Raw genomic sequence first — 14,570 nt, 5'->3', positions numbered from 1 at the left:
CCTTCTAACACGTTTCAGAAGAATGTGTATTCTGCTGCCTTGGGGCGGTGTTCTATAGATATTTGTCAGGTCAAGTTGGCTTATGGTGTTGTTCAGCTCTTCCATTTCCATACTGATCTTCTGCCTAGTCTATTTATTATTAAAAGTAGGATAATAAAGTCTCCAATTATTATTGTTAAATTATCTGTTCTCTTATCAATTCTATCGGTTTGTGTTTCTTGTTAGGTGCATATATGTTTATAATATGTCTGTTTTGTCTTTAGTAAGAATTTTGTCTTAAAATCTGTTTTGTCTAACACTGTATTACTGTAGTCCTTCTGGTCCTCTTTGGTTATTATTTTCATGGTATAATATATCCTTCCTATACCTTTCATGGTATATTTTTTCTATCCTCAGCCTACTTTTGTATTCAAATTCAAGTTCAAATCAAATATTTCTTTCTTGTAACTATGTATAATTGGCTAAATTTTAAATTTAAATTCATCCTGCAATATTTGTCATATGATTGGAGTGTTCAATACATTTACATTTAACGTAATCACTAATAAGGTAGGATTTATATCTGCCATTTTGCTTTTCTTTGTCATATCTTTTCATTCTTCTATCCTCGATTACTGTCACCTTTTATGTTAAGTAGTATGTTTTTAGCATAATATATACATTTATATATTTACAAATAATAAATAGTTTTTAGATAACTCAGTGGTTTCCCTGAGGATTACAATTAACATATTTTTTAAAATCTATTGTATTGAAATATAGTTGATTTGCCACAGTGTGTTAATTTCTGCTGTACAGCAAAGTGATTCAGTTCTACCTATACATATTCTTTTTCATACTCCTTTCCATTATGGAATATTACAGGATATTGGACATAGTTCCTTGTGCTACACAGTAGGACCTTGTTGTTTATCCATTCTATGTATAATAGTTTGCATCTGCTAATCCCAAGCTCCCAATCCATCCCTCCCCACCCCCACCTCCCCCTTGGGCAATTAACATATTAATTTATAAGAATTTAGTTCAGATTAATACCAACTTACTTTGTGTATTTTATAAAAATTTTGCTACTATATAGCTCATTTCCTCCCTATATTTTGTGCAAATTGCACCTTTTTATCTTGTATGCACATCAACACAGATGCGTACTTATTGCTCCATGCAGTTGTCTTTTAAATAATATAGGAGAAAGAAGTGTTTCAAACAAAATTCCTTTATACTGTCTTTATATTTACCTATGGAGTTATCTCTACCAGTGCTCTTTATGTTTTCACGTGGATTTTATTTACATCTAATTTCTTTTTATTCTAGCCTGAAAGACTCCTTTTAGTATTTCTCAAAGGACAGATCTGCTAATGCAGAATTCTCTCAGGTTTTGTTTATCATCAATTTCTTCTTCATTTTTGAAGGATCATTTTGCTAGGTATAGAATTATTATTTTTTTCTTTCAGCACTTAGACTATGTATTCTGTGTTCTTTTAGATTCCTTGTTTTCTAATTATAATCAGTTGTTAATCATATTGAGGAGCCCCATTGCATGATGACTAACTTCTCTCTTCTTACTTTCAAGATGCTCTCTCGGGCTTCCCTGGTGGCGCAGTGGTTGAGAGTCCACCTGCCGATGCAGTGGATACGGGTTCGTGCCCCGGTCCGAGAAGATCCCACATGCCGCGGAGCGGCTGGGCCCGTAACCCATGGCCGCTGAGCCTGCACGTCCAGAGCCTGTGCTCCGCAACGGGAGAGGCCACGACAGTTGAGAGGCCCGCGTACCGCAAAAAAAAAAAAAAAAAAAAAAAAGATGCTCTCTTTCTTTTTTGATATAGACAGTCTGATTTTGATGGTTCTCAGGTGGCTCTCTCTGAGTATATTCTGCTTGGAGTTTGGTGAGTTTCTTGGGTGTGCATATTAACTTAGTTTTATAATATTTGGGAAAATTTCAGCCATTATTTCTTCATATATTCTTTCTGCCACTTTTTCTCCTCTCCTGGGACTTTCAACATATGCATGTTGTTGTGCCTGATGGTCTTCCACAGACCTCTGACACTCTGCTGATTTTTCTTTATGCTATTTCTTTTTGTTCCTCAGACTCAGTAATCTCAATCGACCTATCCTTAGATTTGGTAATTCTTTCTTCTGCCAGCTCAAATCAGCTGTTAAATCCTTTAGGTGATTTTTTAAGAATTTCAATGATTGTCCATTTTAACTCCAGAATTTATATTTTGTTCCTTTTTATGATATCTATGTCTTTATTGATAGTCTCTATTTGGTGAGATATCATTCTCCCACTTTCCTTTAGTTCTTTAGACATAGCTTCTATTAGTTATTTGAACATATTTTAAAGAGCTTATTTAAATAACTCTGTCTAGGACTTTCCTGGTGGTGCAGTAGTTGGGAGACTGCCTGCCAATGCAGGGCACACAGGTTTGAGCCCTGGTCCAGGAAAATACCACATGTTGCAGAGCAACTAAGCCCTTGTGCCACAGCTACTGAGCATGCACTTTAAAGCTGGCGAGCCACAACTACTGAGCCCACGTGCCACAGCTACTGAAACCCATATGCCTAGAGCCCATGCTACTCAACAAGAGAAACAACTGCAATGAGAAGCCTGCGCACCACAACAAAGAGTAGCCCCCACTCACCACAACTAGTGAAAGCTCGTGAGCAGCAACAAAAACCCAATGCAACCAAAAAAAAAAAAAAAAGAAAAAAAAATCTCTGTCTAGTAAGTTCAATGTTTGGTCTTCTTTAGGAACAATTCTTGTTGACTGATTTTTTTTTTTTTCCTATATATGGATCACAATTTCTTGTTTCTTTGCATGTTTTATAATATTTCATTGAAAATTGCCCATTTTGAATAATATGATTTTGGAATTCAGAATCCCCTTTTTCCATGTGCTCATTGTTGTTGTTTTTTTTGTTGTTGTTGATAATGTTTATTTAGTGGCTTTTCTGATCTAATTCTAAAAAGTTTTCTTTTGTGTGTGGCAACTGAAGTCTCAGTTTTCTTAGTGGTCAGCTAATGACTGACAGATATTTCCTCAAATCCTTGGAACCAGTAAGTCTTCTTACCTTTGACAAGAGCTCTGTGGGCATACTGTGACACATCTTCAATGCTCAGGCATTTTATAGTGTTGGCCTAGTTTTCACTTCCTGCTTACACAGAGCCTTAAGGTCATCCACAGTTGAGAGTTTAGAGATTTTTCAGGTCTTTCCTGAACATGCCCACAGTTCTGGGCACAGCCTTATGCGTATGTATGTCCAATCCAGAAATTTATCAAAGAGTTTCAAAGTCTCCTATGGATAGAACATTCCCAAGGTTTCAATTTAACTTTGTGGTCACTCTGTTGTTTAACACAACTGTTATTGTTGCCTCAGGCATCTGTTATGTTACACAATTGCTGTTGGTTATTTTTGACAAATGCCCCCAGGGAAAATGATATTTAGACTGGACAAGTTTAACTCAGGTCAAATAAAGACAAGCCTTGCCAATCTTTATTTTCCAAGGGACTTCCAAACAGATTAAATAATGCCAGTTATCTGGGAATGGGGATTTGGAAGACTTCCTACCATGATCTGGCCCTTCTAGTGGCTAGTAGGTTTCTGGATTTCACTACAATTATGGGTCCTTAGTTTTCAATGCTGCTGTGGAGCTGAATAGGAGGACATAGGAATAGGGTAAATTAAAACACCACACAACTCACTATTTATTCTGAGATTCAGCTTTTCTTGAATAAATACTTCCTGGATTGTTGCAAGGTTTTGGTTAATTCCCAGAATTCTGGAACAGTTGATTTAGACAATCCTTTCCTGGGTTTTTTTTTGTTTTATCGAGGAGAGGATTTTCAGAGATACTCCTCCATTCCCGCTCCTAAGGTATATTTTAGATATCTACATCCTTAAAGAAAATTGATGGTCTTACATACATTTACTAAAGAGAACATATATAAACTTTTCTTCAAATATTAAAATGTCTATAGCAAACTATATTTAAAGAAAGAAGAAGAAAGAGATTAGAGGTAAAAATAAAATTAAATAAGCAGAATATAAAAATTCACTCTCAGGGGCTTCCCTGGTGGAGCAGTGGTTGAGAGTCCGCCTGCCGATGCAGGAACATGGGTTCGTGCCCCGGTCCGGGAAGATCCCACATGCAGTGGAGTGGCTGGGCCCGTGAGCCATGGCCGCTGGGCCTGCGCGTCCAGAGCCTGTGCTCCGCAATGGGAGAGGCCACAACAGTGAGAGGCCCGCGTACCGCCAAAAAAAAAAATGTAACCTTCCCTATGATCTGCACTGAAATATTCTGTGGGGGTCTAGATTTCAGTTTTTCATAAAGAATATATCCAATGAAGAATAATACTAATTTAACTTTAATCATCAAAATGTCCTCAAAATAATTTAATCCTCAAAAAAAAATTCGCTCTCATTTAAATTATTTAATAATAGAAAAAAATTTTCAAAATGCTGTCAAAGCTGCATTACCTGTTAGGGTGGCAGGCTGAGTACTAACTTTGCCCTGATGGAAGTATTTTAAAATATACACTCTTTGTCAGCACCACTTTCACACACCCATATACACACATAACACTCACCCTATATGGTACGTAGTTAGAGAGAGAGAGTACAAATTCTTTCCAAACAGACTTTAAAAAAAGATTAATATCAATTAGTTTCTGACCTTTGTATAAAGATTTGTGTGCTTTTTTTGTGTGTGTCATTATCCAAAAATTTACAGCAAGTGACAGTATAATGATGAAATTGATTAAAGCCTAAGTAAATTGTCCCTCAGGATAATAGCCAATTGCATTCAATTTTGAGATTAAATTCTTAACAAATTTAATGCCAGCAATATTTAGAATACAATTATTAACTTCATTAAAGTATGGCCCCTAGCTTCCAAATTTTAAATGTCAAGTACTTTTTGTGTCTCTCACAGTAACTCAAAAAAAAAAAAAAACTCAGAGAAGTTATTATCATTTAACAATTTCACAGTTATTTTGTGAACTTTATTTTAATTACAAGCTCTCCTGTGCTTCATAAAATTCTGAAATAGTAACCTAAAACAAGTACACTGTCAGATATTTCTCCAGCAAAGATAAGTTTGAGATCAGCAGAGAACTGCAATTCAAGGTCTGCAACATGGTGAGCCACATGCAAGTTCCTGCACAAAAGAGGAGAAAACTTTTATAGAGAAAGGAAGTTAGCAGGCCTATAGAAACAAAGAGTCCATGGCTTTTTATTGGATGAATTCTTGCCAGGAAAGAAGAGCAGTCTTTCTTCTTTCTGTTGGACTCTGCTATTATTGCAGGGCTAGGAGCGCCCACTTTTGGTACCCCAATTCTATTTAATTGAGGTTTCTGTTTATTAATTTAACATTTTCCCCTTTTGATCAAGATCTTTCTGAAAGCATCACTGATCAAGAGTCTGGTTTTCTACTTTCAGAGGATTTTTTTCCTTCAATGCCAAGAAGAACCTTTTCTGAGTATAGTGTCTCATGTTGGAGGGAAAGTGCACAGACTGGAAACTTACTAAGGCTACATTAAAGTAACAAGGAGGGGTAGGAGGGAGAACGCTCAAGCACTTTTTACTAAAATCCATATGTTATCAAGATCATTGATATTGGAAGTAATCTGAATCTTAATGCCATTACCAAAGGTTTGGCAACAAATTTCCAACAGGTCTGGTACAGATATCCTGGGAAAGATGTTTCATCAGATATTGTCTGTTTTAATTCCAGGAAATGTTTACTTTCAGGTCACCAGAAGATGTTCAGGTGCAGTCAGGGTTTGGTGCTTTCTTTAGTTGTGTCATGTGAATCCAAGAGTCTATTAATTGGAATTTGGCAACAAAAGGGTTGGTTAACAGTAGCTGGTAGGGGCCTTTCCAGCAAGGTTGAAGAGAGCCCTTCTGGAGAAGTCTTTTCCAATGTAATCTCCAGGTTGCAAGGTGTGATGCTTAAGGTCTTCCTCTCCTGAGGGCTCATTGTAAAAAGATTGTGCTATCAAATCATGGTTATTTTTAAGAGAAGCAATTAGACCTTTGAAATATTGGAGTATATCTTCTTTTATCAATTGTGGGTCAAAAGAAGCAAGAGCCAAGTGCATTGGGAATCCTGTGACTATCTCGAAGGGTGATAGTTTATGAGTTTCAAAATGGGTGGAGTTCAGATTTAGAATGATCAACAGCAATGCTTTGGGCCAAGGTATTTGAAGGGCCTCTACAAATTTTGCCAATTGAGTCTTAATAATGCCATTAGTGCATTTGATTAAACCAAAGGATTGAGAGTGGTAAGCACAGTTAAAATGTGGTGTGGCAAAACTGGCCAAACAGTGCAGACTTGTTGAAGTACCTGGCCAGCAAAATGGATTCCCTGATCATTATGAAGTTTGAGAAGAGTTCCCCAGGGAGGGATAATCTTTTCCAAAAGAACTTTAGCCACAGATGAAGCAGTAGCATGTCTGTAAGCGACGACTTCAGTCCAGTGTAAAAACATACCGACCATGACTAAAACATTTCTATCCATGAGACAGAGGAAGTTGTATGAAATCCATTTACCAGAACTTAAATGGCCCATTATGCAGTTTAAAATGTCCAGAAGCAGTATAAACAGGCTTCCTTGGGTTGTACTTTGGGCAAGTGGGACAAGTGAGGTAGGTACATTTTGCAGCCTTGCTAATGTTTCCTCACCAATACTGATTAATGAAGGCTATAATTTTGTCAGTAGTGCAATGATTTAGTTGCATGTACAGTAGTGAGGAGTGGGAATTTTAGAGTCTCTAGTAGGACAGGGTTGTCATTTGGTCCAAACCAGATCTTTCTCTTTTTAACAAATCAACAATTGTTGAATTTCCAATCTTATGTTTTCTTTTCTGAGACCAATTGTTGGGCTTCTCTAGCCAGGTTTTTTGTTTTTGTTTTTTGTTTTTTTTAATTATCACTTGGGGAATTAACTACTTGGACCATGACAGAGGTTTGGCCTCTGTCCCTTTAAGTGCAGCATTCCTCACAGAAATATCAGCAAGGTATAGCTTAGCTTAGCTTTCAGACAGTCCAGTTAAGAATGCTCTAGGATCCAACTACAGTTAAAGGGGAAGGTAATAGCACTGCATCCAATAATTCCTGAACGTAGGGGCTATTTTAAGTTTTATTTCGGCTAGAAGTAAGAAAGCCCCTTTGCTTCCACAACATTCCAAAATCATGAGCTATTCTGAAAACATATCTAATATCAGTGAAAATATTGACAGTTTTGCCCTTGGCTAATGTACAAGCTTGTATAAGAGTATATAATTCATCCTGTTGAAACGAAATAGTCATAGGTAAAGATGCTGCCTCAACAACATCAAAAGGATTTGTAATAGCGTACTCAGCACAATATTGCTACTGTCACCTTTTAAATAAAAATCATCTGTAAACCATGAGAAGTCAGCATTACCCAATAGAATTTCCTGTAGAACATCAAGAAGAGTCAGGAAGTGGTCAGTCAGCATTAAGTAGTTGTGAGGGACTTTGTCCGTGACAGAGGGGAGAAGAGTAGTTGGGTTCTCCTACCCCTCCTACCCCTCCTTGTTACTTTAATGTGACAGAGAGGAGAACAGTAGCTGGGTTAAGGTTATTACACCATAAAAAATTAGGTGAGGAGCAGTAACAAAAGGACTTCATAGGCAGTGAGGGAACTGAGAAGAAACATTGAGTGTGATGAGAATTTAGGAAATATTCCATTGTACGAGGTACAAAAATGGTTAAAGCAGATCCCACAATAATTTTCTTGGTAAACTTAACCAAAATAACAGTGTCCATAATAGCTCTAAGGCAAGGGGTCAGTATCCCTGTGTCACAGGGTCCAGCTGCTGGCTATAACACCCTATGGGTCGATGGTGGTCCCAGGGTATTTGGGTGAATACCTCAAGGGCATTTAATTCCTTTTCATATACAAAAAGGAAGAAGGGAATCTGATAATTGGGATGCCCAAAGGAGGCGAGTACTTCAAACTCTCCTTTAAGACCTTGAAGGCTATGTCATCAGGCTCTTCTCATAAAATTGGGCTGGGGTTCTTATGGTTTAGTTTACCATATAGAGGTTTGGCAATCAAAGAGAAATTTTGAATCCAATTTTGGCAATAACCAACTAGCCTGGGGATACATCAAGGTGGCATTTAGGTTTGTTTTCTGTATCTAGGTGTAGCTTTTGTTCTGATATCAGATGCCCTAAATATTGAACCTGAGTTTGGGCAAACTGCAATTTTTCTTTGGTGACTTTATGTCCCTTTAATGCTAATGTCCCTTTACAGCTGCTTTCCTGTGAAAAAGTTTGAGAAAGGGAACTTTATATCATCCATATCAGCCTTCAAGATTTGTTAGAAATAAGGACTTTCAGCAAAACCGTGAAGCATTGCTATCCAAATGAAAGCAAAAGACATTGGCTAGCTTCATCAACTGGAATACTAAGGAATGTACTGCATAAATCAATTACAGTGAAGAATTTACTTGCAGTGGGAATGGATGCTAGTAAAAGTTGAGGATTAGGAACAACAGGGTATCGAGAGAGATAACAATGTTACTTATTGCTTGGAGGTCCTGGACAAACCTCCTCCCTTGACTCTTTGGTTTTCTCACAGGTAAAAGGGTAGTGTTACAGGGGCTAGTACAAGCGATGGTGAGGCCTTGAGCACTGTAATATTTTATTAAGAGTTTTATACTTTGATGGGCTTCTTTACTTATAGGGTATTGATTAATTCTAGGGAGAGGTCTTGACGGATCTATCTGAACCTTGAAGGGAGGTGCACTGTGAATTTTGCCAATCAGTTGGAGATTTTGCCCATAAGGAAGGGGATAGCTGATTCAATAGGGACAGATTATTGGTGTTTCCAGAATCAGCTTTAGTACTGTCAGCAATGGAACAAATAAAGGGCATCAAAGTTCATTTGATTCACCTGGTTGGTGACTTTGATGACTACTGTCAAATTCTAGAGTATTTCCCCCATTTAGGAGGAAGGAATTCCATCATAATACTTCTATAAGAAGTCTCAGACAAATAAGTGGTTAGGGGCAGAGGAACTAAGGAGAAAAGGGTGTATATCTCACAAAGGACCTAAAGAAAAGGGAATTGTTTCTCAGACAGAAACCTCTGGTGGTTCATTAGAGATCCCCACTACTTGAACTGTTTCAGTACTTTGAGGCAGGGACTGTTTTATAGTAGTGGGGTTGAGCACCAAGAGTTTGGCTACAGTGCTACAGTGTCATTTAAGACTGGAAGAGATTCACTCTCAATCTGTAGAAATGTTTCTCCAAGCCAATTAAGAGGAAGGATTGGAAAAGCTCCTGTAGATCCTCAGAGCCCTCATCATTGGGAATTGGGGGGGAAGTTGAAAAGGCTGGTTAGGGACTTCCCTGGTGGCACAGTGGTTAAGAATCCACCTGCCAATGCAGGGGACACAGGTTCGAGCCCTGGGCCAAGAAGATCCCACATGCCACAGAGCAACTAAGCCCATGAACCACAACTGCTGAAGCCCACATGCCTAGAGCCCGTGCTCCACAACAAGAGAAGCCACCACAATGAGAAGCCCGCGGATTGCAATGAAGAGTAGCCCCCACTCGCCACAACTAGAGAAAGCCCGCACGCAGAAACGGAGACCCGCTGCAGTCAAAAACGAATAAATAAATAAATAAATTTATTAAAAAAGAGAAAAGGAAAGTCTGGTTAGAGGGCTGAAGGAACCCAAAGTGCTTAAATTTGTAACAATCACATTTTCCAATGTCCTGAATCTTTGCAAAAATAGCAGAAGCTAGAATTGTTTTGGTTTCATTTTGGAGCCTTCATTTGCTGGAGCTGAAGATGTATTCTGGTGGTCTTCCTTTGAGGTGACTCATCTTGAGTGCAAGAGAGCTTGTTGGCCAGATTAATTAAATCTGGAGTGGGCATAGTTTCCCATTCCATCCTTGTCCTTTTTACTAGAAGGGAAAGATCCTGGTTCAACCCATTAATAAACAGAGAGTTAAATGTTACCCAAGTGGAATGAACATCTGAAGGAAGACCAGAATTTTCTTTTAAAAAATCTGAATTGCATTTTAATAAACACTTTCATCAGATTTTTGTGTGCAAGCCTGAATTTTGTTCCAATCAACAGGCTTTGGAAAAGCCCTAGGAATTGCTCAATAAAGTTGCCTAATGTTTGCTTGAGCCTGATGATATAATAAGTTAGCAGACTTGCCTCTGGGCTGTAATTCTAGAGATCTTTCAGGATTTTCCAAGTTAGTGTTTTTCATCCAAGGCTGGGCCTTCCCTTCACTGATAAGCATATAAACAAGATGATATAAATCAGAGAAACAAAGGTGATAATTTTGAATGTCTGTAGGAAATTTCTCAGCAAGACTGTGAGGACCTTCATATACTTTGGGAAAATCTTTGACCATGGCCCACAATTCAGTTTTAGTCCAGGGAATATAAGAAATTAAGGGTTTCATGGATGGATATTCAGAAGGCTTAATTTTAAAGCGACAGTTTCTGACTAGGTCAGAGGAAAAGGAAGTGGGGAGAGTTTCAGAGAAAAGGGGAAGTTTGGCTAGAGAATTATTTTGTGGGAACTGAGGATATAAAGGAGGTATTGATGACATAGAAGAGGAGGAAGACAGTGTCAGAAGAGGAGTCTGATTAAGAGGAACTAGCTGAGGGAGAGACAAGCTAGCACTGGAGATGAAGTCTGAGATAAGGAAGCCAAGGAAGAAGAGCCTGAGGCTTCAGGAGCCACTCCATTTTTCTTTGCTTGTTTGTCTCAGTGAATTTTAAAATCTTGCTTTGCAGAAAGGCAATCTTAGACTCCTGATAATGTTGAGAAGCCTCAAAATATCAATTGAAATAAGCTCATCACTCAGTTCTGGAAATTGTTGAGCTTTGTAGTACAATTCAGTTTAAAGGAAATTAAGTTTGGGTATTTCAAAATTTCCTCATAATGGCCACTGATATTCTAAATTGCTTTTGGTCAGGTTGGCCCCTTTAGTTAGAAATGCATATGAGAAAGGGTGGTGGTTTTTAAACATAAAATCGGCCAGATACCCTGTAGGGGGGCACCCTAAAAATATTTAGAATACTAGGATCCCATTTCTCAGAGGTTTATCTCTAGAGTAAAGAACAATTTTCTAACAGCTGACACAGCTTTCAGCACAAACAGCTCAGTTCAAACCAGGTTTGCAAGTACCAACCAATTCAAAAGAAACAGTGTGGTCCTGGAGGAGCAAAGCTGAAGGCATTTTCAGCAATTTTCCAGAGAATAAACCCTTTCAAAGGATTAGGTCAAAGGCTGAACCAGCACAGTGTCATTTAAAGCAGTCCCTTCCAGAAGGTATTGGACCAAAGGCATTTCTAGCCAGCTTCAGTTGAAGCAGTCTGATCTCAAGATCAGACCAAAATGCCAAATGAGTACTTATATACAGAATAAGGCCTTCAACAGAAAGACAAAATTTTAAACAGATCCCAAAAAAGCCTGGAGCGGTTTGGATGCAAAGAGGTCATGGGCTCAGATCCAGAAGAAAAAAGTACCCAAGAAAGTAGTGAGTGACAATGGGGTCAACTGTGAGTACCAGACCCTCGCTCACCAGCCCTGGAGACTTCAGGAATCTTCTCTGGTCCCTGTACAGGCCACCAAATGTTGACCTGAAACAAACAGACTGCAAGATATTTCTCCAGGAAAGATGGGTTGTTTTGGGATCAGCAGAGAATTGTTAATTCTGCAAACATGATGAGCCATGTGCAACTGCCCCCATGCCAAATGAAGAATACTTTTGTTGACGGGAAAGGAAGTTGGGAGGGCTACAGTAAACAGACAGTCCATGGCTTTTCACTGGCGGAGTTCAACCAGGAAAGAAGAGGAGTCTTCTTCATATTGGGCTGTTTTTGTCTCAGGGTGTGAGAGCTCCCCCTTCTGGTCTCCCAACTCTGTTTGTTTCTGTTTGTTTCCAAATTTTACAAAAGTGATGTTTAATACAGTGTTTACATGATGGCTAAAATAAGGGACGAATATTTAAATATCTTCAATTTCATTTTCTTCAGGCCCTTTTACTTCTGTACCCTCTATTTCTGAGCATAACAACAAAGGGATTTGCTTATTTTTGCTTCACATTGTTCCAACATCAACAAGTAGGAAGTTGTAAAATTGGTCTTTGTGCAAGTCAGTTTCATTTAATGAAATGTTATATGAAATAGAGTCTATATATTCTGATGTGCAAGCCTACTTTGTATACTTAATCCACATTTTATTGGACATAAATTAATCCACATTTTATTGGACATAAATTATATTTGACCTCTTTGATACACAGACTTTTCCTCTGTATAACAGCAATGATTTTGCCTATCTTCTTGTTATTACAGGAATGGAAAAATTACCTCTTCTTCAATGCATCTAAGACTAAGTCTGCCACACAGTAGTTGTTAAAGGAATGTTTGTTCACACTGGCTCTAATATAGGCTTACTTTCCCCTATGGATCAGCTGCCAAACATGAACTACAAAAGGAATTCATATTCTAATTCTGAGTTCAAGCCTAATTTTCACTTTAAAAGCTTATGTTTGTCTTCTCTACTCCCCCATACTTGTCACAATTTTTAATTAGAATTATTTTTTCCTAACTTTTCCAACTAAGTTTCTTATTTAAATTTTAACATTTTATTTCATGTTTTTTATAAGCCATTTTTGCTCATTTGGTTTGGCATAAATTAATACTCAAGAAACTCTAACAGCAACACCATCATTATTAAGTATTACAATCCTGATTTTATAGGTATGAAACCTAAAGTACAGAGAGGTTTAGTAACTTGTCCCGGGAGGCACAGCCTGTAAGTAGTGGAGGTTGGATTTCACCCGCAGGCAATTTAAATAAATATGGTCTACTATCCTATTACAAATATATTTAAAAACAAACAAACAAACAAACCTGCAGCACTCTGTTAGAGACAAATGTCAGAGGAGAAAGTAAGTATGAAAGGAAGATAATAAATGTAGGTGTTGGGGATCAAGTACAACTCTAAGCAGTCAAGGCAGGGAAGACCTCACTGAATATGTGGAGTGACATTTTGGTAAAAGCCTGAAGAAAATGCAGATATCTGAGGGAAGAGGTTTCTTGCAAGCACAAAGACTCTATGCAAGCGTGAAAGTTCTGGAGAAGAAAGAAGGGTAGTGTAGGTGAAGCAGGTTTATTCCTGGGGAGATAGAACACGTTCATGCTTGACATAGCCAAAATTCTGATCATCACATTAAAACCTCCCCCCATCGTCTTGATGCTCCCTCCATCCTTCCTTTTGTTCCCAATCAATAAATGTATTCATTCTTGATTCTCTTCATTTCCTTATAAACAACAGTCAGTGCATTGGGAAATCTTGCTACCTTCAAAGTACACCAAGAATCCACCCACTTCTCCCACTTCCTCCACCACTACTCTACCTACCACCAGTTCAGTGATTCTCTACAGTTGGTCCAAAACATAGTACAAGGTGGTCCTATTAAAACATGTATGAAATCTTTTACTCCACTTCTCAAAACATGCAATGGCTCTTCATTGAATTCAGAGATGGATCCAAGAATTTGTTGTTATTGTCACTGTTGTGTTCTGCTATTGATTGTTTGCTTTGCTCTCTATCCTACTAGTACCATGTGGATAAATTCAATTTGAAAAAAATCATATATTTATTAACTCTGTAAATTTTCAGATATTTACTTTAAAATCATGAATTAACTCTTCAACTGTATATAATCTGCTTTTTTTTTTACCAAGTGTGATGATTAATTTTATGATTAATTTAGCTAGACTACAGTTAATACAGTTAATAACCCAGTTATTTAATCAAACACTAATCTAGATGTTGCTATGGAGGTATTTTGTAGATGTGGTTATGATGTGATTTATAATAAATATTTTGTTCTTGTCCATGGTTCCTGGCTCACAGGTCCCCAAACTCTTGGAATTTCCTAAGCCATAAGAGCAATGGGAGCATCTTTAAGATTTGATCTTTTGTCCTTAGTTCCTGAAATCACTCCAGAGCCATGTAAAAGTGAAATGGGTGTCTTGTTAGTCATGATAAGTCCTTTTCAGCCACACCTGAGTTTATGTTAATGAGTTGACTTTTGGAAAGCTCTTAGGTAACCTAAGGATGGAGGCCAGTAGCTTCCATGTAATTTTTTCTTTTATAGCATATCACTTTATATATACTTTAACTGAATTAGTTATAACATTGACAAAATACAATTGACTATTTTACTTATTTTTCTAACATGGCAAGAATTATGTTTTATTCATATCCATTTGCAATGCTTAATAAGGACTAAATAAATATTTGAATTCTGCAAATCTTTCCAAAGCTTAACTATCATCCTTTATCAAATTCCATGTATCAGTCACAGTTATAATACTTATTCTCCTGTATAAATCCCAAATCTGACAGGTTTTTACATGAAAATTATAAACATATAACAATATATGTTTTAAATTAAATGTTACTTTTTCATTCTTTGTACATACATTTTTTTGACCTAAATACAGATGAAAGCATTCCAGAGATTCTTCTTTTCTCATGATTCATTCTGTCAATT

Source organism: Grampus griseus (assembly GCF_964374135.1).
Source record: "Grampus griseus genome assembly, chromosome: 3".
NCBI classification, from domain to species: Eukaryota; Metazoa; Chordata; class Mammalia; order Artiodactyla; family Delphinidae; genus Grampus; species Grampus griseus.
This window is presented reverse-complemented; position numbering follows the sequence as displayed.